This window comes from Symphalangus syndactylus, chromosome 11 (assembly GCF_028878055.3).
Source record: "Symphalangus syndactylus isolate Jambi chromosome 11, NHGRI_mSymSyn1-v2.1_pri, whole genome shotgun sequence".
NCBI classification, from domain to species: Eukaryota; Metazoa; Chordata; class Mammalia; order Primates; family Hylobatidae; genus Symphalangus; species Symphalangus syndactylus.
In genome coordinates, this window is record NC_072433.2 from 22,080,977 (window position 1) to 22,104,490 (window position 23,514).

The 23,514-nt window shown below is 40.4% G+C and overlaps 1 long non-coding RNA gene and 1 pseudogene across 4 annotated transcripts in view; both read left to right on the forward strand.

Moving 5' to 3' along the window:
- LOC129457727 (uncharacterized) overlaps positions 1-23,514 on the forward strand; it is a 138,802-nt gene that overhangs the window by 66,854 nt on the left and 48,434 nt on the right. The window lies entirely within an intron of this gene.
- LOC129457723 (keratin, type I cytoskeletal 18-like) lies at positions 1,863-3,211 on the forward strand (annotated as a pseudogene).

The window sequence follows — 23,514 nt, forward strand, 5'->3', positions numbered from 1 at the left end:
CTGCCAGCTCTCCATCTTCAGGACAGAAGAAGAGAAATAGACTTCAGTGGAGCATACAAACACAGCATGGAAGACAAAAGAGGATGATAGACTCTCTAACTCTGACAGACTAAAAACAAAGAATATTCTTAATGTATTTAGAATGGCTATGTGCATGTGTTTCCAACCAAAGGGAAGAGAAAATTCTAATGAAATCTCTTTTAGCCCCATACTTCTGATTGTGTTATCCTCAAATATTTTAACTATAAATATTACCTGGTAATGTGTACGTTGCTTGTCCTGTGTTCTTTTGTCATATTATCATTCCTGGTTTCATAATAGCTGGTGCCCGTCATAAACCAATCAGAAAAAGATCTTGGTTTGGGATAGACATTTACTATTCATAAAGGCTAAAAACTGTTTCTCCTTGCAATAATATATAATAATAAAAAATAAGCATAGCCAAAATTTTCATTTGCATTCCAGAGGAAATAGTCTGAACAAAGTCACCCTATTCATACACAGGGTTTTTTTTTTTTTTTAGTATTGTTTTAAACACTGCTAAGTGTTAACGTTTTACATTAAGTCATTACTTTGACAGGGATTTGATAATATAATTATGGCCTTTATAATCATGTAGAAAATCATGTTAATAAACAAAAATTGAAGGAAAATGAACATTTTGATTGGGTTTATTTCATCAGAAGAATCAGACATCTCAAAATAGAAGCAGACATCTGTGGAAATGAAGAAAAATCTACAGTTCTTAAAAACCTAGACTCTCTGCTAAGGATATTATATAGAGATCTAAGAAATAGCTGAGCTTTGAACATACCCCTTAATAGATATATTAAAGCTGAATTTCCCTCTTCCCCTCTTTTTGTTTAATTTTCTTTTAAAGCTGTGTTAATGGCAGATGAAGCTATCTTTTTTTTTATACTTTGAACAAGTATGGCATCTTTTACCCAGGAATCTCAAATTCCCACAAATTTCATACATAGTAGTTATTATATGTAAAATATACAAAACATGAGGCTTCCTGCAAATTCCTGGCAGGGTGTGGAGCGGGTGTGGTGGGTATATGCATTATATCCCATTGTTTTTAGGAATTTGTCTTTGAGTTCCTAGTGATGATTATTCCCACTGAAGGGAGATCTGTGCCCAGTTGGCATGTTTTTTAGAGGCTTTTATACCACAGCAGAGTTCTCAATGATACTTTATCATTTAGACCTCCTTCCTTAAAAATATGAGGGACCTAGAGTGATTTCTTTTTATTAAACACTTCAGGACTTTTTGTCTTTTCATATTTTTATGTTTGGCATGTAGTAGGTACTCAGTAGTTGAAGCCATGAAAATCTTTGGTCATTTTCAAAGTGATTCTTTTGGAATGCTATGTATTTATTATATCAGTGTCCAAAACAGTTCTGGAATTGCCCTCAGAGCTTGTGTTAGAGTCTTTTGAATATACTTATCTTTGCAGGTCAATTAATATTTATTTAGTGTCTATAATATATATATTTCAATTTTTTTGTAGAGATGGGGGTCTCATTATGTTGCCCAGGCTGGTCTTGAACTCCTGGCCTCAAGCAGTCCTCCCACCTTGGCCTCCCAAAGTGTTTGGATTACAGGGATGAGTGACTGCACTTGGCCTGTATTTTTTAAGTATCATGATTTCACCCATTAGCTTATTTACTGCAGTTGTAGCTATTGCACAGCAGTCTCCCTTGTGTCAGGAACAGTTAATAAGTACTGAAGGTGGACAGAGAAATAATAAGATAAAATAAAAATAAAATAAGAAATGGTTCTCTTCCAAGAATTATAACTTAGAAATGTACATTCAAATTAACATACTAGAAGATAGAGGTTGTCGGCAAAGCCTGAGTCCTGTCCTCTCACTCTCCTCCGTGGACAGCATGAACTTCACCACTCGCTCCACCTTCTCCACCAACTACCGGTCCCTGGGCTCTGTCCAGGCGTCCAGCTATGGTGCCCAGCCAGTCAGCAGCATGACCAGCGTCTATGCAGGCACTAGGGGCTCTGGTTCCCGGATCTCCATGTCCCACTCCACCAGCTTCTGGGGGGCATGGGGTCTGGGGGCCTGTCTGCAGGGATGGCTGGAGGTCTGGCAAGAATGGGAGGCATCCAGAATGAGAAGGAGACCATGCAAAGCCTGAATGACTGCCTGGCCTCCTAACTGAACAGAGTGAGGAACCTGGAGATGGAGAACTGGAAGCTAGAGAGCAAAATCCAGGAGAACCTGGAGAAGCGACCCCAGTTCAGAGACTGGAGCCGTTACTTCTAGACCATCAAGGACCTGAGGGCTCAGATCTTTGCAAATACTGTGGACAATGCCTGCATCGTTCTGCAGATTGACAGTGCCCATCTTGCTGCTGATGATTTTAGAGTCAAGTATGAGACAGAGCTGGCCGTGCACTGGTCTGTGGAGAACAACATCCATGGGCTTCGCAAGGTCATTGATGACACCAGTGTCACTCGGCTGCAGCTGGAGACAGAGATCGAGGCTTGCAAGGAAGAGCTGCTCTTCATGAAGAAGAACCACGAAGGGGAATTAAAAGGCCTACAAGCCCAGATTGCCAGCTCTGGGTTGACCGTGGAGGTACATCCCCAAATCTCAGGACCTCGCCAAGATCATGGCAGACATCTGGGCCCAATATGACAAGCTGGCTCGGAAGAACAGAGAGGAGCTGGACAAGTACTGGTCTCAGCAGATTGAGGAGAGCACCACAGTGGTCATCACACAGTCTGTCAAGGTCGGAGCTGCTGAGATGACACTCACGGAGCTGAGACGTACAGTCCAGTCCTTGGAGATTGACCTGGACTCCATGAGAAATCTGAAGGCCAGCTTGGAGAACAGCCTGAGGGAGGTGGAGGCCCACTATGCCCTGCAGATGGAGCAGCTCAACGGGATCCTGCTTTACCTGGAGTCAGAGCTGGCACAGACCTGGGCAGAGGGGTAGCAGAGGCCAAGGAGTACAAGGCCCTGCAGAACATCAAGGTCAACCTGGAGGCTGAGATCGCCACCTACTGCTGCCTGCTGGAAGATGGCAGGGACTTCAATCTTGGTGATGCCCTGGACAGCAGCAACTCCATGCAAACCATCCAAAAGACCACCACCTGCCGGATAGTGGATGGCAAAGTGGTGTCTGAGACCAATGACCCCAAAGTTCTGAAACATTAAGCCAGCAGAAGCAGAGTACCCTTTGGGGAGCAGGAGGCCAATAAAAAGTTCAGAGGTCCAAAAAAAAAAAAAAGACAAAATACAGTGTTATAGCAGATAAATGTATACAGTGGAATCGACAAGGTCTCCGGGTGAGCATCATGGAAGAGGTGGCATTTCAGATCTTGATGGATATAGATAGGAAAATATGGGAGAAGGGTATAGCAGGAAAAGAGAAAATTGTAAGCAAAGACCCCAAAGCAGAAAAGCATTTGGTTCAGTCAGAGAATGGTGAGACAGAAAAAGAAACAGAGATAGAACTTTGGAGCAAGAGTCCTGGGGTAGTAACCTCAGTGCTGAAACATACCATGTCCTTTGACAAGTGACTTGAATTGTGTCTTCGTTTTCTCCTCTGTAAGATGGGGATAAGATTTGTACCTACAGATGGCCGAATAGGAAGAGCTCCAGTCTATAGCTCCCAGCATGAGTGATGCAGAAGACGGGTGATTTCTGCATTTCCATCTGAGGTACTGGGTTCATCTCACTAGGGAGTGCCAGACAGTGGGTGCAGGACAGTGGGTGCAGTGCACCATGCGCGAGCCCAAGCAGGGCAAGGCATTGCCTCACTTGGGAAGTGCAAGGAGTCAGGGAGTTCCCTTTCCTAGTCCAAGAAAGAGGTGACAGACGGCACCTGAAAATCGGGTCACTCCCACCCTAATACTGCGCTTTTCTAACAGGCTTAAAAAACGGCACACCAGGAGATTATATCCCGCACCTGGCTCGGAGGGTCCTACGCCCATGGAGTCTCGCTGATTACTAGCACAGCAGTCTGAGATCAAACTGCAAGGTGGCAGCGAGGCTGGGGGAGGGGCGTCTGCTATTGCCAGGCTTGCTTAGGTAAACAAAGCAGCCAGGAAGCTCGAACTGGGTGGAGCCCACCACAGCTCCAGGAGGCCTGCCTGCCTCTGTAGGCTCCACCTCCGGGGGCAGGGCACAGACAAACAAAAAGACAGCAGTAACCTCTGCAGACTTAAATGTCCCTGTATGACAGCTTTGAAGAGAGTAGTGGTTCTCTCAGCACACAGCTGGAGATCTGAGAACGGGCAGACTGCCTCCTCAAGTGGGTCCCTGACCCCCGAGCAGCCTAACTGGGAGGCACCCCCCAGTAGGAGCAGACTGACACCTCACACGGCCGGGTACTCCTCTGAGACAAAACGTCCAGAGGAACGATCAGGCAGCAGCATTTGCAGGTCACCAATATCCACTGTTCTACAGCCATTGCTATTCTGCAGCCACCGCTGCTGATACACAGGCAAACAGGGTCTGGAGTGGACCTCTAGCAAACTTCAACAGACCTGCAGCTAAGGGTCCTGTCTGTTAGAAGGAAAACTAACAAACAGGACATCCACACCAAAACCCCATCTGTATGTCACCATCATCAAAGATCCAAAGTAGATAAAACCACAAAGATGGGGAAAAAACAGAGCAGTAAAACTGGAAACTCTAAAAACCAGAGCGCCTCTCCTCCTCCAGAGGAATGCAGCTCCTCACCAGCAACGGAACAAAGGTGGACGGAGAATGACTGACGAGTTGACAGAAGAAGGCTTCAGACGATCAAACTACTCCAAGCTACAGGAGGAAATTCAAACCAATGGCAAAGAAGTTAAAAACTTTGAAAAACAATTAGACAAATGGCTAACTAGAATAACCAACACAGAGAAGTCCTTAAAGGAGCTGATGGAGCTGAAAGCCAAGGCTCGAGAACTACATGAAGAATGCAGAAGCCTCAGGAGCCGATGTGATCAACTGGAAGAAAGGGTATCAGTGATGGAAGACGAAATGAAGGAAATGAAGCGAGAAGGGAAGTTTAGAGAAAAAAGAATAAAAAGAAACGAACAAAGCCTCCAAGAAATATGGGATTACATGAAAAGACCAAATCTACATCTGATTGGTGTACCTGAAAGTGACGGGGAGAATGGAACCAAGTTGTAAAACTCTGCAGGATATTATCCAGGAGAACTTCCCCAATCTAGCACGGCAGGCCAACATTCAGATTCAGGAAATACAGAGTACGCCACAAAGATACTCCTCGAGAAGAGCAACTCCAAGACACATAATTGTCAGATTCACCAAAGTTGAAATGAAGGAAAAAATGTTAAGGGCAGCCAGAGAGAAAGGTCGGGTTACCCACAAAGGGAAGCCCATCAGACTAACAGCTGATCTCTCGGCAGAAACTCTACAAGCCAGAAGAGAGTGGAGGCTGATATTCAACATTCTTAAAGAAAAGAATTTTCAACCCAGAATTTCATATCCAGCCAAACTAAGCTTCATAAGTGAAGGAGAAATAAAATACTTTACAGACAAGCAAATGCTGAGAGATTTGTCACCACTAGGCCTGCCATAAAAGAGCTCCTGAAGGAAGCACTAAACATGGAAAGGAACAACCAGTACCAGCCACTGCAAAAACATGCCAAAATGTAAAGACTGTCCAGGCTAGGAAGAAACTGCATCAACTAATGAGCAACATAACCAGCTAACATCATAATGACAGGACCAAATTCACACATAACAATATTAACTTTAAGTGTAAATGGGCTAAATGCTCCAATTAAAAGACACAGACTGGCAAATTGCATAAAGAGTCAAGACCCATCAGTGTGCTGTATTCAGGAAACCCATCTCACGTGCAGAGACACACATAGGCTCAAAATAAAGGGATGGAGGAAGATCTACCAAGCAAATGGAAAACAAAAAAAGGCAGAGGTTGCAATCCTAGTCTCTCATAAAGCAGACTTTAAACCAACAAAGATCAAAAGAGACAAAGAAGGCCATTACATAATGGTAAAGGGATCAATTCAACAAGAAGAGCTAATTATCTTAAATATATATGCACCCAATACAGGAGCACCCAGACTCATAAAGCAAGTCCTTAGTGACCTACAAAGAGACTTAGACTCCCACACAATAATAATGGGAGACTTTAACACCCCACTGTCAACATTAGACAGATCAACAAGACAGAAACTTAACAAGGATACCCAGGAATTGAACTCAGCTCTGCACCAAGCAGACCTAATAGACATCTACACAACTCTCCACCCCAAATCAACAGAATATACATTTTTTTCAGCACCACACCACACCTATTCCAAAATTGACCACATAGTTGGAAGTAAAGCACTCCTCAGCAAATGTAAAAGAAGAGAAATTATAACAAACTGTCTCTCAGACGACAGTGCAATCAAACTAGAACTCAGGATTAAGAAACTCACTCAAAACCACTCAACTACATGGAAACTGAACAACCTGCTCCTGAGTGACTACTGGGTACATAATGAAATGAAGGCAGAAATAAAGATGTTCTTTGCAACCAACGAGAACAAAGACAACAACATACCAGAATCTCTGGGACACATTCAAAGCAGTGTGTAGAGGGAAATTTATAGCACTAAATGCCCATAAGAGAAAGCAGGAAAGATCCAAAATTGACACCCTAACATCACAATCAAAAGAACTAGAAAGGCAAGAACAAACAAATTCACAAGCTAGCAGAAGACTAGAAATAACTAAAACCAGAGCAGAACTGAAGGAAATAGAGACACAAAAAACCCTTCAAAAAATTAATGAATCCAGGAGCTGGGTTTTTGAAAAGATCAACAAAATTGATAGACCGCTAGCAAGACTAATAAAGAAGAAAAGAGAGAAGAATCAAATAGACACAATAAAAAAAGATAAAGGGGCTATCACCACCAATCCCACAGAAATACAAACTACTATCAGAGAATACTACAAACACCTCTACACAAATAAACTAGAAAATCTAGAAGAAATGGATAATTCCTCGACACATATACCCTCCCAAGACTAAACCAGGAAGAAGTTGAATCTCTGAATAGACCAATAAGAGGCTCTGAAATTGTGTCAATAATCAATAGCTTACCAACCAAAAAAAGTCCAGGACCAGATGGATTCACAGCCGAATTCTACCACAAGTACAAGGAGGAGCTGGTACCATTCTTTCTGAAACTATTCCAATCAGTAGAAAAAGAGGGAATCCTCCCTAACTCATTTTATGAGGCCAGCATCATCCTGATACCAAAGCCTGGCAGAGACACAACAAAAAAAGAGAATTTTAGACCGATATCCTTGATGAACATTGATGCAAAAATCCTCAATAAAATACAGGCAAACCGAATCCAGCAGCACATCAAAAAGCTTACACACCATGATCAAGTGGGCTTCATCCCTGGGATGCAAGGCTGGTTCAACATATGCAAATCAATAAATGTGATCCAGCATATAAACAGAACTAAAGACAAAAACCACATGATTATCTCAATAGATGCAGAAAAGGCCTTTGACAAAATTCAACAACACTTCATACTAAAAACTCTCAATAAATTAGGTATTGATGGGACGTATCTCAAAATAAGAGCTATCTATGACAAACCCACAGCCAATATCATACTGAATGGGCAAAAACTGGAAGCATTCCCTTTGAAAACTGGCACAAGACAGGGATGCCCTCTTTCACCACTCCTATTCAACATAGTGTTGGAAGTTCTGGCCAGGGCAATCAGGCAGGAGAAGGAAATAAAGGATATTCAATTAGAAAAAGAGGAAGTCAAATTGTCCCTGTTTGCAGATGACATGATTGTATATCTAGAAAACCCCACTGTCTCAGCCAAAATCTCCTTAAGCTGATTAGCAACTTCAGCAAAGTCTCAGGATACAAAATCAATGTGCAAAAATCACAAGCATTCTTATACACCAATAAGAGACAAACAGAGAGCCAAATCATGAGTGAACTCCCATTCACAATTGCTTCAAAGAGAATAAAATACCTAAGAATCCAACTTACAAGGGATGTGAAGGACCTCTTCAAGGAGAACTACAAACCACTGCTCAATGAAATAAAAGAGGATACAAACAAATGGGAGAACATTCCATGCTCATGGGTTGGAAGAATCAATATCATGAAAATGGCCATACTGCCCAAGGTAATTTATAGATTCAATGCCATCCCCATCAAGCTACCAATGACTTTCTTCACAGAATTGGAAAAAACTACTTTAAAGTTCATATGGAACCAAAAAAGAGCCCGCATCGCCAAGTCAATCCTAAGCCAAAAGAACAAAGCTGGAGGCATTGTTGTAGTATACCTGACTTCAAACTATACTACAAGGCTACAGTAACCAAAACATCATGGTACTGGTGCCAAAACAGAGATATAGACCAATGGAACAGAACAGAGCCCTCAGAAATAATGCCGCATATCTACAACCATCTGATCTTTGACAAACCTGACAAAAACAAGCAATGGGGAAAGGATTCCCTATTTAATAAATGGTGCTGGGAAAACTGGCTAGCCATATGTAGAAAGCTGAAGCTGGATCCGTTCCTTACACCTTATACAAAAATTAATTCAAGATGGATTAAAGACTTACATGTTAGACCTAAAACCATAAAAACCCTAGAAGAAAACCTAGGCAATACCATTCAGGACATAGGACATTCAGGGCAAGGACTTCATGTCTAAAACACCAAAAGCAATGGCAACAAAAGCCAAAATTGCTGAATGGGATCTAATTAAACTAAAGAGCTTCTGCACAGCAAAAGAAACTACCATCAGAGTGAACAGGCAACCTACAGAATGGGAGAAAATTTTCACAACCTACTCATCTGACAAAGGGCTAATATCCAGAATCTACAAAGAACTCAAACAAATTTACAAGAAAAAACAACCCCATCAAAAAGTGGGTGAAGGATATGAACAGACACGTCTCAAAAGAAGACATTTATGCAGCCAAAAAACACATGAAAAAATGCTCATCATCACTGGCCATCAGAGAAATGCAAATCAAAACCACAATGAGATACCATCTCACACCAGTTAGCATGGCCATCATTAAAAAGTCAGGAAACAACAGGTGCTGGAGAGGATGTGGAGAAATAGGAACATTTTTACACTGTTGGTGGGACTGTAAACTAGTCCAACCATTGTGGAAGTCAGTGTGGCGATTCCTCAGGGATCTAGAACTAGAAATACCATTTGACCCAGCCATCCCATTACTGGGTATATACCCAAAGGACTATAAATCATGCTGCTATAAAGACACATGCAGACGTATGTTTGTTGTGGCACTATTCACAATAGCAAAGAGTTGGAACCAACCCAAATGTCCAACAACGATAGACTGGATTAAGAAAATGTGGCACATATACACCATGGAATACCATGCAGCCATAAAAAATGATGAGTTCATGTCCTTTGTAGGGACATGGATGAAACTGGAAACCATCATTCTCAGCAAATTATCACAAGGACAAAAAACCAAACACCGCATGTTCTCACTCATAGGTGGGAGTTGAACAGTGAGAACACATGGACACAGGAAGGGGAACATCACACTCCGGGGACTGTTGTGGGGTTGGGGAAGCGGGGAGGGATAGCATTAGGAGATATACCTAATGCTAAATGACGAGTTAATGAGTGCAGCACACCAACATGGCACATGTATACATATGTAAGAAACCTGCACATTGTGCACATGTACCCTAAAACTTAAAGTATAATAATCATAAAATTAAGAAAAAGAAAGGTAAATGATCAGATTACATATCTAAAGCAAAAAAAGAAAGAAAGAAATCTGAAGCCATATCAATGAAATTTTCATTCTGTTACAATAGAATCCAGTGGTCATCTTGTACTTCGAATGAATTTTTTACTCATGTAAGATTTTGTAGCACTGTGATTATTTGGGAAATTCAGTTCACTGAACTATGCGAATATTCTAAATGTTGACTCATTTCATTTTACAGTTTCAATAAATAACATTTGTTAACATCACTCCCATTGTCATCAGAAAAAGTTTTACTGATTGGGAGTCCGCCAAGTGTAGTATACAAGTTTTCCCTAATTCTCATTTTAACTTGAAAGGTAGATTTCTGTCATTGGTAACAAACACTGTCAGTTGTTTCTCTTGAAATGATAGGCTCATTTCATTGATTATTTGAGAAAATGTCTGCCAAATATCCAAGTCCAAAAAATTATTTTAAGTAATAGTAGTGTTTCATTTTTTTGTTTGTTTGTTTAAAGCCACTTTAACTTGCAGCTCAGCCACCCTCATGCTTTTCCTCAAGACAGCCATCATACTCCCCCAGCCACCAAGGAACTTTGTGTGAACCTCTGATCTCAGAAAACACAACAGTGAAAGGAAAAGATGTGTACTCAAGGTCAAGGTTTAATAAAATTAGTGATTTTATTGCTTCATCTTAAAAAAAAAAAAAAAAGAAGATTTGTACCTACGTCACAGGGTTGTTATGAGGAATAATATATAAGAATACATCTTAAACAGTGCCTGGCACATAACAAGCACCATGTAAGTGTTAGAAAATGAGAGAGTGGAGTATCTTCTCTACTGTACTGGAAGCCACTGAAGGTTTTTGAGCAAGGTGGTGAAAAGATAGGCGCTATACTTTAAGAGTATGATCCTCGCACTGCTGTGTACAGTTGATCATGAGAGAGATGCTAGTTAAGACAGATCCTGGGAAGGGGAAATGCCAGCTTGCACTGGAGCAATAGCTATGGGAATGAAAAGGAGAGGGTGGATGCAAGAAACACTGGAGGGTCCCCATAACATGCACATACTTTTTATTTTAAGTTCCGGGATACATGTGTAGGATGTACAGGTTTGTTACATAGGTAAACATGTGCCATGGTGGTTTGCTGTACCTATCAACTTATCACCTAGGTAATAAGCCTAGCATGCATTAGCTATTTATCCTGATGTACTCCCTCCCCTAAACTTCCCCCACCCCTGTCAACAGGCCCCAGTGTGTGTTGTTCCCCTCCCTGTTTCCATGTGTTCTCATTATTCAGCTCCCACTTACAAGTGAGAACATGCGTTATCTGGTTTCCTGTTCCTACGTTAGTTTGCTGAGGATAACTGCTTCCAGCCCCGTCCATATCCCTGCAAAGGACATGATCTCATTCCTTTTTATGGCTGCATAGTATTCCATGGTGTATATGTAGCATGTTTTCTTTATCCAGTCTATCATTGCTGGGCATTTGGGTTGATTCCATGTCTTTGCTATTAGTAATAGTGCTGCAGTGAACATATGCATGCATATATCTTTATAATAGAATGATTTCTATTCCTTTGGGTATATATCCAGTAATGAGATTGCTGGGTCAAATGGCTTTTCTGATTCTAGGTCTTTGAGGAAAGGAATTGCCACACTGTCTTCCACAACGGTTGAACTAATTTACATTCCCACCAACAGTGTAAAAGCGTTCTCTCTCTCCACAGCCGTGCCAGCATTTGATGTTTCTTGACTTTTTAATAATTGCCAGTCTGACTGGTGTGAGATGATATCTCATTGTGGTTTTGATTTGCATTTCTCTAATGATCAGTGATGTTGAGTGTTTTTTCATGTTTGTTGGCCGCATAAATGTCTTCTTTTGAGAAGTGTGTATTCATGTCCTTTGCCCACTTTTTGATGGGTTGTGTTTTTCTTGTAAATTTAAATTCCTTGTAGATTTTGGATATTAGACCTTTGTCAGATGGATAGATTGTAAAAAAATTTCTCCCACTCTGTAGGTTGCCTGTTCACTCTGATGATAATTTCTTTTGCTGTGCAGAAGCTCTTTAATTAGATACCATTTGTCAGTTTTTGCTTTTGTTGCAATTGCTTTTGGCCACTGCTTCATGAACTCTTTGCCTGTGCCTGTATCCTGAATAGTATTGCCTAGATTTTCTTCTAGGGTTTTTATAGTTTTAGGTTTTATGTTTAAGACTTTAATCCATCTGGATTTAATTTTTGTATAAGGTGTAAGGAAGGGGTCCAGTTTCAATTTTCTGAATATGGCTAGCCAGTTCTCCCAGCACCAGTTATTAAATAGGGAATCCTTTTCTCCATTGCTTGTTTTTGTCAGATTTGTCAAAGATCAGATGGGCAAAAGCTGGAAGCATTCCCCTTGAAAAGCAGCACAAGACAAGGATGGCCTCTCACCACTCCTATTCAACATAGTACTGGAAGTTCCAGCTAGGCAATCAGGCAAGAGAAAGAAGTAAAAGGTATTCAAATAGGAAGAGAGGAAGTCAAACTGTCTCTGTTTGCAGATGACATGATCTTGTATCTAGAAAACTGCATTGTCTCAGCCCAAAAGCTTCTAAAGCTGACAAGCAACTTTAGGCAAAGTCTCTGGATATGGTTGTAGATGTGTGGTCTTATTTCTGAGTTGTCTATTGTGTTCCATTGGTCTGTGTGTCTGTTTTGGTACCAGTACCATGCTGTTTTGGTTACAGTAGCCTTGTAGTATAGTTTGAAGTCAAGTAGCACGATGCCTCCAGCTTTGTTCTTTTTGCTTAGGATTGTCTTGGCTATATGGTCACTTTTTTGGTTCCATGTGAAATTTAAAGGAGATTTTTTTTTCTAATTCTGTGAAGAATGTGCATCAATGGTAGTTTGATGGGAATAGCATTGACTCTATAAATTACTTTGGGCAGTATGGTCATTTTCATGATATTGATTCTTCCTATCCATGAGTATGGAATGTTTTTCCGTTTGTTTGTGTACTCTCTGATTTCCTTGAGCAGTGGTTTGTCGTTCTCTTTGAAGAGAGCCTTCACTTTCCTTGTTAGTTGTATTCCTAGGTATTGTATTCTCTTTGTAGCAATTATGAATGGGAGTTCATTCATGATTTGGCTCTCTGCTTGTCTGTTGTTGGTGTATAGGAATGCTTGTGATTTTTGCACATTGATTTTATATCCAGAGACTTTGCCTAAAGTTGCTTGTCAGCTTTAGAAGCTTTTGGGCTGAGACAATGCAGTTTTCTAGATACAAGATCATGTCATCTGCAAACAGAGACAGTTTGACTTCCTCTCTTCCTATTTGAATACCTTTTACTTCTTTCTCTTGCCTGATTGCCTAGCTGGAACTTCCAGTACTATGTTGAATAGGAGTGGTGAGAGGCCATCCTTGTCTTGTGCTGGTTTTCAAGGGGAATGCTTCCAGCTTTTGCCCATTCAGTATGATATTGGCTGTGGGTTTGTCATTAAATAATAATACCTTATTATTTTGAGGTATATTCCATCATTACCTAGTTTATTGACAGTTTTTAACATGAAGGGATGTTGAATTTTATCAAAGGCCTTTTCCATGTGTTTTGAGATAATCATGTGGTTTTTGTCTTTGGTTCTGGTTTTGTGATAAATTATATTTATTGATTTGCATATGTGGAAGCAGCCTTGCCCTCGGCAGTGAAAAGGAGAATTCCCTCCTTTTCATTTGTCTGTAATAGTTTCAGAAGAAATGATACCGGCTCCTCTTTGTAGTTCTGGTAGAATTCAGCTGTAAATCTGTCTGGTCCTGGGCTTTTTTCAGTTGGTAGGCTATTTATTGCTGCCTCAATTTCAGAACTTGTTAGTGGTCTATTCAGGTATTCAACCTCTTCCTGGTTCAGTCTTGGGAGGGTGTATGTGCCCAAGAATTTACCCATTTCTTCTAGATTTTCCAGTTTATTTTCATAGGGGTATTTATAGTATTCTCTGATCATTGTTTGTATTTCTGTGGGGTCAGTAGTGATATTCCCTTTATCATTTTTTATTGTGTCTATTTGATTCTTCTCTTTTTTCTTCATTAGTCTACCTAGTAGTCTATTTTATTAGGGTGGTTTTTTTTTTTTTTTAAAGCTCCTGGATTTGTTGGGGGTTTTTGTGTCTCTATCTCATTTGCTTCTGCTCTCATCTTGGTTATTTCTTGTCTTCTGCTAGTTTTGGGGCTTGTTTGCTTTTGGTTCTCTAGTTCTTTTAGTTGTAATGGTAGAGTGTCAGTTTGAGATCTTTCTAGCTTTTTGATGTGGGTATTCAGTCCTATAAATTTTTCTCTTAACTCTGCTTTAGCTGCGTCCCAGAGATTCTGGTACATTGTCTCTGTGTTCTCATTGGTTTCAAAGAACTTCTTGATTTCTACCTTAATTTCATTATTTACCCAGGAGTCATTCAGGAACAGGGTGTTCAATTTCTGTGTAGTTGTGTGGTTTTGAGTGAGTTGCTGAATCTTGAGTTCCAACTTGATTGCCCTGTGGTCTGAGAGACTGTTATGATTTCAGTTCTTTTGCATTTGCTGAGGAGTGTTTTACTTCCAATCATGTGATTAATTTTAGTGTAAGTGCCATGTGGCAGCAAGAAGAATGTATATTCTGTTGTTTTTAGGTGGAGAGTTCTGTAGATATCTATCAGGTCCACTTGATCCAGAGGTGAGTTCAAGTCCTGAATATCTTTGTTAATTTTCTGTCTTGATCATCTGTCTAATATTGACAGCAAGGTGTTAAAGTCTTATACCATTATTTTGTGGGAGTCTAAGTTTCTTTGTAGGTCTCTAAGAACTTGTTTTTATGAATCCGGGTGCTCCTGTATTGGGTACATATATAGTTAGGGTAGTTAGGTCTTCTTGTTGAATTGAACCCTTTACCATTATGTAATGCCCTTCTTTGTCTTTTTAAAAAATCTTTGTTGGTTTAAAGTGTGTTTGGTCAGAAACTAGGATTGCAACCCCTGCTTTTTTCTGCTTTCCATTTGCTCAGTAAATTTTCCTTGAGCCTATGCGTACTTTTGCTTGTGAGATGGGTCTCTTGAATAAGCACACCAGTGGGTCTTGACTCTTTATCCAGCTTGCCATTCTGGGTCTTTTAATTGGAGCATTTAGCCCATTTACGTTTAAGTTTAATATTGTTATTGTGAATTTGATCCTGTCATCATGATGCTTGCTGGTTATTTTGCAGACTTGTTAATGTAGTTGCTTCATAGTGTCATTGGTCTTTGTACTTCAGTGTGTTTTTGTAGTGTCTGGTAATGGCTTTTCCTTTCCATATTTAGTGCTTCCTTCAGGAGCTCTTGCAAGGCAGGCCTGGTAATGACGAATTCCCTCAGCATTTGCTTGTCTGAAAAGAATTTTATTTCTCCTTCACTTATGATAAAGCTTAGTTTGACTGGACATGAAATTCTGGATTGGAAATTCTTTTCTTTAAGAATGTTGAATATTGGCCTCCACTCTCTTATGGCTTATAGCATTTCTGCTGAGAGGTCCACTGTTAGTCTCATGGGCTTCCCCTGACCTTTCTCTCTGGCTGCCCTTAACATTTTTTCCCTCATTTTGACCTTAGAGAATCTGATGATTATGTGTCTTGGGGTTGATCTTCTCATGGAGTATCTTACTGGGGTTTTCAGGATTTCCTGAATTTGAATGTTATTCTGTCTTGCTAGCTTGGGGAAGTTTTCCTGGATGATATTCTGGTTCCATTCTCTCCATCTATTTCAGGGATTGGGGATAACCTGAATCAGTCATAGGTTCAGTCTTTGTATATAATCCAGTAGTTATTGGTGGTTTTGTTCATTCCTTTTCATTCTTTTTACTCTAATCTTGTCTGCCAATCTTATTTCAGCAAGATAGTCTTCAAGCTCTGAAATTCTTTACTCTGCTTGGTCTGTTCAGCTATTGATACTTGTGGTTGCATTGTGAAGTTCTCTTGTGTTTTTCAGCTCCATTGGGTCATTTATGTTCCTCTCTAAACTGGTTATTCTTGTTAACAACTCCTGTAATGTTTTATTATAATTCTTAGCTTCTTTTCATTGGGTTAGAACATGCTCCTTTAGCTCAGCAAAGCTAGTTATTACCCACATTCTGAAGCCTACTTCTGTCAGTTCATCCATCTCAGCCTCAGCCCAGTTCTGTGCCCTTACTGGAGAGGTGTTGTGATTATTTGGAGGAGAATAGGCACTCTGGCTTTTTGAGTTTTCAGTGTTTTTCCGCTGGTTCTTTCTCATCTTCATGAATTTATCTAGCTTCAATCTTTGAGGCTACTGACCTTTGGATGGGGTTTTCGTGGGGACTTTTTTGATGATGATGCTCTTGTTGTTGCTTTCTGTTTGTTTGTTTTTCCTTCAACAGTCAGGTCCCTCTTCCTTAGGGCTGCTGCCATTTGCTCAGGGTCCACTCCAGACCCTTTTCACCTGGGTCTCTCCTGCACCTGAAGGTGTCACCGCTGGAGGCTACAGAACAGCAAAGATGGCTGCCTGCTCCTTCCTCTGGGAACCCCATCCCAGAGGGGCACTGACCTAACGCCAGCAGGAATGCTTCTGTATAAAGTGTCTGGTGACCCGTGTTTGGGGTCCTCACCCAGTCAGGAGGCACAGGATCAGGGACCTGCTTAACGAAGCACTCTGGCTGCCCCTTGCTGGAGGGGCTGCACTGCCCTGGGGGGAATCCCACTTGTCTGGACTGCCTGGATTTCTCAGAGCCAGCAGGGGGAAAGACTAAGTCCACTGATCCATGGAGATCACGACCGGCCTTCTCCCCAGGGGATCCATCCCAGGGAGATCAGAGTTCTGTTCCTAACTCCCTGGGTGGAGTTGCAGAAATTCCCACCGGGAGACCATGCCTGGCAAGGAGGAATGGGTCAGGGTCCAGCCTAAAGAGGCAGTCTGGCCACAGTCTTCCACAGCTGCTGTGCTGTGCTGTGGGGAATTCCTACTGGGTCCAAACCATCCAGTCTCCCTAGCACAGGCAGGGGAAAACAGCAAATCGGAGCTGCAGTCGTGGCTGCTGCCCCTCCCTCCCAGGAACTCAGTAGTCTTAGGCAGTCTCCAGCTGAGCGACCGCTGAGAATCTCCACAGACCCAAGGCCCTGGTGGGATGGGCTCCTGAGGGGATCTCCTGATCCACAGGTTACACAGATCTGTGGGAAAATCATGGTTTCCCGGGCGAAATAGCACAATCATTCACCATCTCATTTGGCTGGGGGTGGGACTTTCCCTTGCCATGTGTGGCTCCCAGGTGGGCCGTCACTCCACCCTGCTTTTTTCCTTGCTCTCGGTGGGTTACGCCAACTGCCTAGTCAGTCCCAGTGAGAGAACTTGGGTACCTCAGTTGCCCGTGCAGGATTCACGTGTTGTTTTCATTTTCAGTGGGAGCCTCTGACCGCAGTTGTTTATAGTCAGCCATCTTGGCCCCTCCCCACCATACTTTTCAAATGTTTTAACTGAAGTTATCTCTATTTTTGAAACAATCAAAAGTCATTTGGAAATAAGTATATTGACCAAGGTGGGGTTTTTTTGTTTTTTTTTTTTGTTTTAAATAGAGGCCAGACACGCTGATTCATGCCTATAATTCCAGCACTTGGGGGGGCTGAGGTGGGCGGATTACATGAGCCCAGGAGTTCATGACCAGCCTAGGCAACATGGTGGAACTCTGTCTGTACAAAACTCTTTCTGTACAAAAGGTAGCCAGTTGTGGTGTCATGTTCCTGTGGTCTCAGCTACTCTGGAGGCTGAGGTGGGAGGATCACCTGAGCCCAGGGAGGTTGAGGCTGTAGTGAGCTGTGATTATGCCACTGCATTTCAGCCTGAGTGACAAAGTGAGAGCCTGTCTCAAAAAATAAAAAGAAAACAGAAAGAGATGGATTTTTAAAGTAAGAGACAAATTTTCTCCTATGAATTTTTAAACCGTTACTAAAGGCACTCCAAAGGAGATTTGCTTTAAAAAAATGTATAGTACATTTAGTGGTGGAATAAATGTATAATTTCCCAATTATTATTATAAAGGAAAATATGCACTTTGTTGTATAAAAGTTAGTGTGCTTATCTAATCATCAGTAATATTATACATCCTCCCTTTTTAATGAAATTAAAGTTGAAAAATAAGTTACTAATTTATTATGATAATCTCTTGAATACATACGTACAGAATGGAGATAGAAATATATTTAAAGACCAAAATTTGGTCTTTTATTCATTTTACTTAGCATTTACTGATATGTGTACCTCTTGGGTGCTCCCACATCTTGTTGATTTCCCTTCTTTCTGTTACTATTTGCTTTTATATTCTATATTTCGATTGATTGATTGTAGAGATGAAAGTCTCACTATGTTGCCCAGGCTGATCACAAACTCCTGGCCTCAAGCAGTCCTCCCACATTGGCCTCCCAAATGCTGAGATTATAGGCATGAGCCACCACACTCAACCATTTTTTTAAAACTAGCTTGTTAAAATGAAGAACAGGAGGGGAAGGACAAAAGCCAGGGTTTGTTAACTTTAGATACTACCAAAGTGAGGGAGGGGACTTCATTTGGGTAGTCTCAAATGTTTTACATAGCTTTTCAAAGATGCATGCTTGCACTACTATTTTCTGTATTCTGTTGCAATTTCTTGATACCATTATTGAGTTTATTAATGGTCACCTTACTATATTGTTTACCCATGTGCAGTTCAATAAGTACTGCCCTATGTGCTCATCCATTCAGCTTTCTCCTGTCGCTTTGTATCTGCTCTGACATGGTGCTATAAAATCCAAAAGCCTTTCGTAAAATAATTGTATATGATGCATTGAACATTGCATTTTAGTTAAAACACCCCCTTTTTTGACAAATGAACCACATTGCAAATTTTTAAGCTGAAATTGCTAGCAGTGTTTCCAAGATAAACATGCTGTTTATAGACAAAGATCTTTTAAATTATCAATTAATGAATACCTAATGGGATATACATTTGCACAGTAATAAAATCACAAAAAGAGAATGCTTAGTTATTTTCAGTCAGTTAAGAAGGACTCTTGTGACTGGAGTCTACACCAGGAGCAAGACTGTCTTTTCCACCGTATAGGTCCTAGGAATTAGACATCTGTTTTCATTTCTTATAGTGAAAAGAGGTCTGAAACAATGTGTAATGTCCTAGAAATGAGACAGAACTGTTTGATGAGTTAAGAGCAGATATCTGGATGGATGGAGGTCAATGAGAACTATAGTCTCTGCCTCTTGTTGAAAAGAAAATACTCTAGGAAAAACCTTCAGTCATCAGTTCAGCAAAAATAATTATAATTCCCACTGGAGATACTGAAAGGACCTGGGATCTCTTTGTCAAGTCCAACGTAGGATTTTCTTTTCTTTTTTTTTTTTTTTTTTTTTTTTTGAGACGGAGTCTCTCTCTGTGGTCCATGCTGGAGTTCAGTGGTGTGATCTCAGCTCACTGAAACCCCCACCTTTTGGGGTTAAGTGATTTTCCTGCCTCAGCCTCCCAAGTAGCTGGGATGACAGCATGTGCCACCATGCCTGGCTAGTTGTATTTTTAGCAGAGATGAGGTTTCACCATGTTGGCCAGGCTGGTCTCGAACTCTTGACCTCAATTGATCCCCTCACTTCACCCTCCCATAGTGCTAGAATTACAGGCGTGAACCACCGTGGCCAGCCCCAACATAGGATTTTCTTAATGGTATTTTTTACCGAAGCCTCATTCTGCAAATGAAAACAAAAAATCATTTGGTAGAGAGGACACCAATAATTCAGTGTTTTTGAAATGTCATTACTTCTGAAAGTTCAGAGTTTGCTACCTGTATCTTCTACCAATTCCAAATATGTTGATTCTTGTCAAGCCCCAAGTGGGAGATGGAGGTGCTAATTCTTCAGGATAACACCAGGCCAGTGAAACTGGAATGGGATAAAATCCATAAAGAATTTATCCTAGTTCCTGGATAAGTCAGCAAAGAAAATGTATGAACATGAGATTGAATTCTCAACCCTAGATGTCATTCTGTCTTCAAATAGCCAGAAAATTTCAAAGTAACTCTGGGTTATGAACAAAAAAGTTACGTGCTTTGACCAGCTATTTTTCATGTGTTAACCATGGTGTTCTCTTCTAGCTGTGCAGAGCAGTATAACTTGTACTAGTCTGAAAAGCGGAAATAAAAACCTTAGTGTTTATAAGGACATTTTTGGCAGGTGAAAGCAGGAACTTTGTCTGTTGTGAATGGCAATAAAAACTTCAGAACTCATTGATATAACATATTTTGTTGCTCTTCTGTATTCTATCGAATGTCCTTCTTACCAGTGCTTTGAAAGGAGTTTAGACAGTAACTAGGCACACAGCTATGCCAAGAATTTTAATTGAGTCGAGGGCCTTCATGCAAATAGGACTAAGACTTGTAATAGCAAATAGAATTCTTTGATTTGTAGGTGTTTTGATATAACTAGTTGATATGCAGATTAGTCTCCAGTGGGATATTGACTATTGAAGTATGTAAGCACTTTCTAAATTATGAAGCATTACCAAATGTATCTGTTTTAGGTTTGCCCTATTCCTGTTGGCAAGTATAGTGGTCATTCATTCATTCAACAAATATTTACTATGTGCTTGCTATGTGCCAACTACTTTTGTAAGTACTAGAGATATAGTAATGAATAAAACTTTATATTCATATGAATAAATTTTTATACATAAAATAAAACATAAAAAATAGCCCAGGCATGGTTGCTCACACCTATAATTCTAGCACTTTGTGAGGCCAAGATGGGAAGATGGCTTGAGGCCAGGAGTTTGAGACCAGCCTGGTAAATAGAGTGAGACCCTGTTTCTATTAAAAAACAATAAAAATTAAAAATAACTTCAGATAGTGATACATGCTGTGAAGAGGAAAAATCAAGATATTTAGATAGTGTGTGAGGAAAGGGGTAAGTTTTGAGTAGGGAAGAGGAGAAACATTTTACCTAGGTTGTTCAGGAAAACTCAATCTGAAGAACTAACACCTTAACTGAGACATGGTTCTTGAGAAGTCAGCCATAAATTCTAAGTGGAGGGAACAAGCAGTGTGAAGATGCTGTGATAGGAAGAAGCTTGGTATGTTCACAATGACAAGACCAGGTTATGAAGTGAGCAAACTCATTGGAATTTATAGTCTCATGCCTGCAGAATGGCAAGTGAATGAGGGAAGATGAAATACACTAACTTTTCTTTATTTGTACATTTTTATTTTTGTTTTTGCATGAGTCTCTACATAGCTAGATGAAACATGTTAAAGAAGAGAATTATCTTGACTTTTTTACTACTTTCCCCTAGTGTCCTAAGAAGTATTTTGCTATGAGCACCATATCTCCATTTCCCCTCTTTATTCAGAAATATCCTCTTCAATTTTTGTTTGCCTTCTTAACAAAATTTACAAAGGAAATGCAGATTTTTTAATGCCTTTGCATATAACCTTATCAAAGGAAATAGAAGAGAGGAAAACGCTGAAGAAATAGATACTATAGTGATTATATATTTTGAAGCAGATACTGCCTTTGTTATAATAGAGTCAGGTCATCATGGGCAGCTTAGTTAATTTCTCTTGAGCCTCTGTTTCCTCTTCTATAATATATGGAGGTAACTTCTATTTATCTTATAGAATTACATGAGATCAAGCACATAAAGCGTTTAGCACAGTGCTTGGCACATAGATAATGTTTATGGAGCACTTACTGTTTGTCTTTTAAAGACAGGGTCTTGCTCTGTCACACAGGCTGGAATGCAGTGGTACAACCTTGGCTCACTGCAGTCTCAACCTCCTGGGTTCAAACAATCCTCCTACCTCAGCATCCTGACTAGCTGGAACTACAGGCGCACACCATCATTACTGGCTAACTCTTGTATTTTTTGCAGAGACGGGATCTCACTGTGTTGCCCAGGCTGGTTTCAAACTCCTGGGCTCAAGTAATCCTTCCACCTTCACCTCCCAAAGTGCTGGGATTACAGGTGTGAGCTACCATGCCTGTCCTTACTGTTACATTATCATGAAGATCTTTATTCTTTCCAATCACCTCCCAGTAAACCTTTTCTGCAGACTTTTTCAAGTAGTTCTAATAAACTTTTATGCTGACATCCCCCTCCCCCAGCTTATGCCACTGTCCAAATATCTTTTTCTCTATTGTCCAGCTCAAAGACACTGTATGTTTATGAGACCATCTTTTGGTAACAAAAATGCCAGGAATCAATAGTTTATTAAAATCCTAGTATTAATTCAGGCTCCTGTCAATCTCCTGACAAAGCCTATACATACTGTGTAGCTGTACCAAAGATTCCATAGCATAGGTGAAAATGCGTGAGTATGTAGCCCTTGATCTCCTGAGCTGCATTTGGCTAGTCTCCAGTCATTCCTTTCTATCTAATTAATGACATTCCTGGCATATGGGGATTATATAGCACAGAATGTGTCCACATTCTGCCTGTGAAAACCCACTTTGTTCTCCATCTGCAAAACGGCAGCCTCTGCTTTTCATTTCTTTGTTGTGTCATTTTTTTAATGTCATTGTTCTGTCTCCCTCTCTCTTCCTTCCCTCTCTCTCTCTCCTTTTCTTCTTTCCTTCTCTTCCTCTCTCTCTCTTTCCCTCTCTTCCCTTCCCTCACCGCTTCCACCCTTCCTAGTAAAGGGAAGAGGGATGCACCTTGGGCATTGGTCTTAGAGGAGGAAACTAACATCATCACTTAAACTGATTCTAGAAGTTTTCTTGAAACTCAAAAATGATTTGCTTCAGTAATGCTAACATCACAATCCCCTGAGAAGACCATCACCAGTTTTCTACCACATTTTAGCTTCTACTATTTTCCTTGTCTAGTATGCTTTTTTTTTCTTCATTTCTTCAAGATTAATCTCAAATCTTACTTCTTCTACTAGATCTTACTAACTCTGGACTTGATCGATCCCCTGCCACTCGACACTTAACGCTGTTGCATACTTTTTGCTACTTAATTCATATTACTGAACCTGGTACATAAATTAAAGGCTTGTTTCTCCAATTAGATTATAAGTTTACTCAGAGCAGGGATTGTATCATATACATTTATAGTATCTCACTGTTTTTATCTTTCCCTACTCCGACTATAATCATACTTTTTTTAAACACCTGAGCATTCCTTCTTCCTTGGCGATAAGGGTATGTTAGCAAAGCTCTATAACCTTTTTTTGTTTTTTCCTCTGACAGTCGAATTCTCAGGTGAGAGTTCTATAACTTGAGCAAAATCAAGGACAGCGGTATATTTTGTTAACATTAGAGATACTACACAGGGCAAAGCTTAGCTGTTACTGCAAGAAGCCTATCTACAATAATAGATTCAGGCTAATTTGAATGCCTCAGTCTATACCTTATTTCATCCCCAATTTCTTTTTTTTTTTTTAATTTCAACTTTTATTTTAGATTCAGGGGGTACATTTGCAGGTTTATTACGTGGGTATATTGTATGATGCTGAGGTTTGGGTACAATTGATATTGTCACCCAGGTAGTGAGTATACTACCCAATAGGTAGTTTTTCAGCATTCCACCCTCACCTCCCATCTTTTGGAGTCTGCAGTGTCTGTTATTGCCATCTTTATGTCCGTATTTACCCATTGTTTAGCCCCCACTTATAAGTGAGAACATGTGGTATTTGGTTTTTGTTCATGCCTTAATTTGCTTAGGATAATGGCCTCCAGCTGCATCCATGTTACTGCATAGGACATTATTTTGTTCTTTTTTATGGCTGCATAGTATTTCGTGGTGTATATGTACCACAT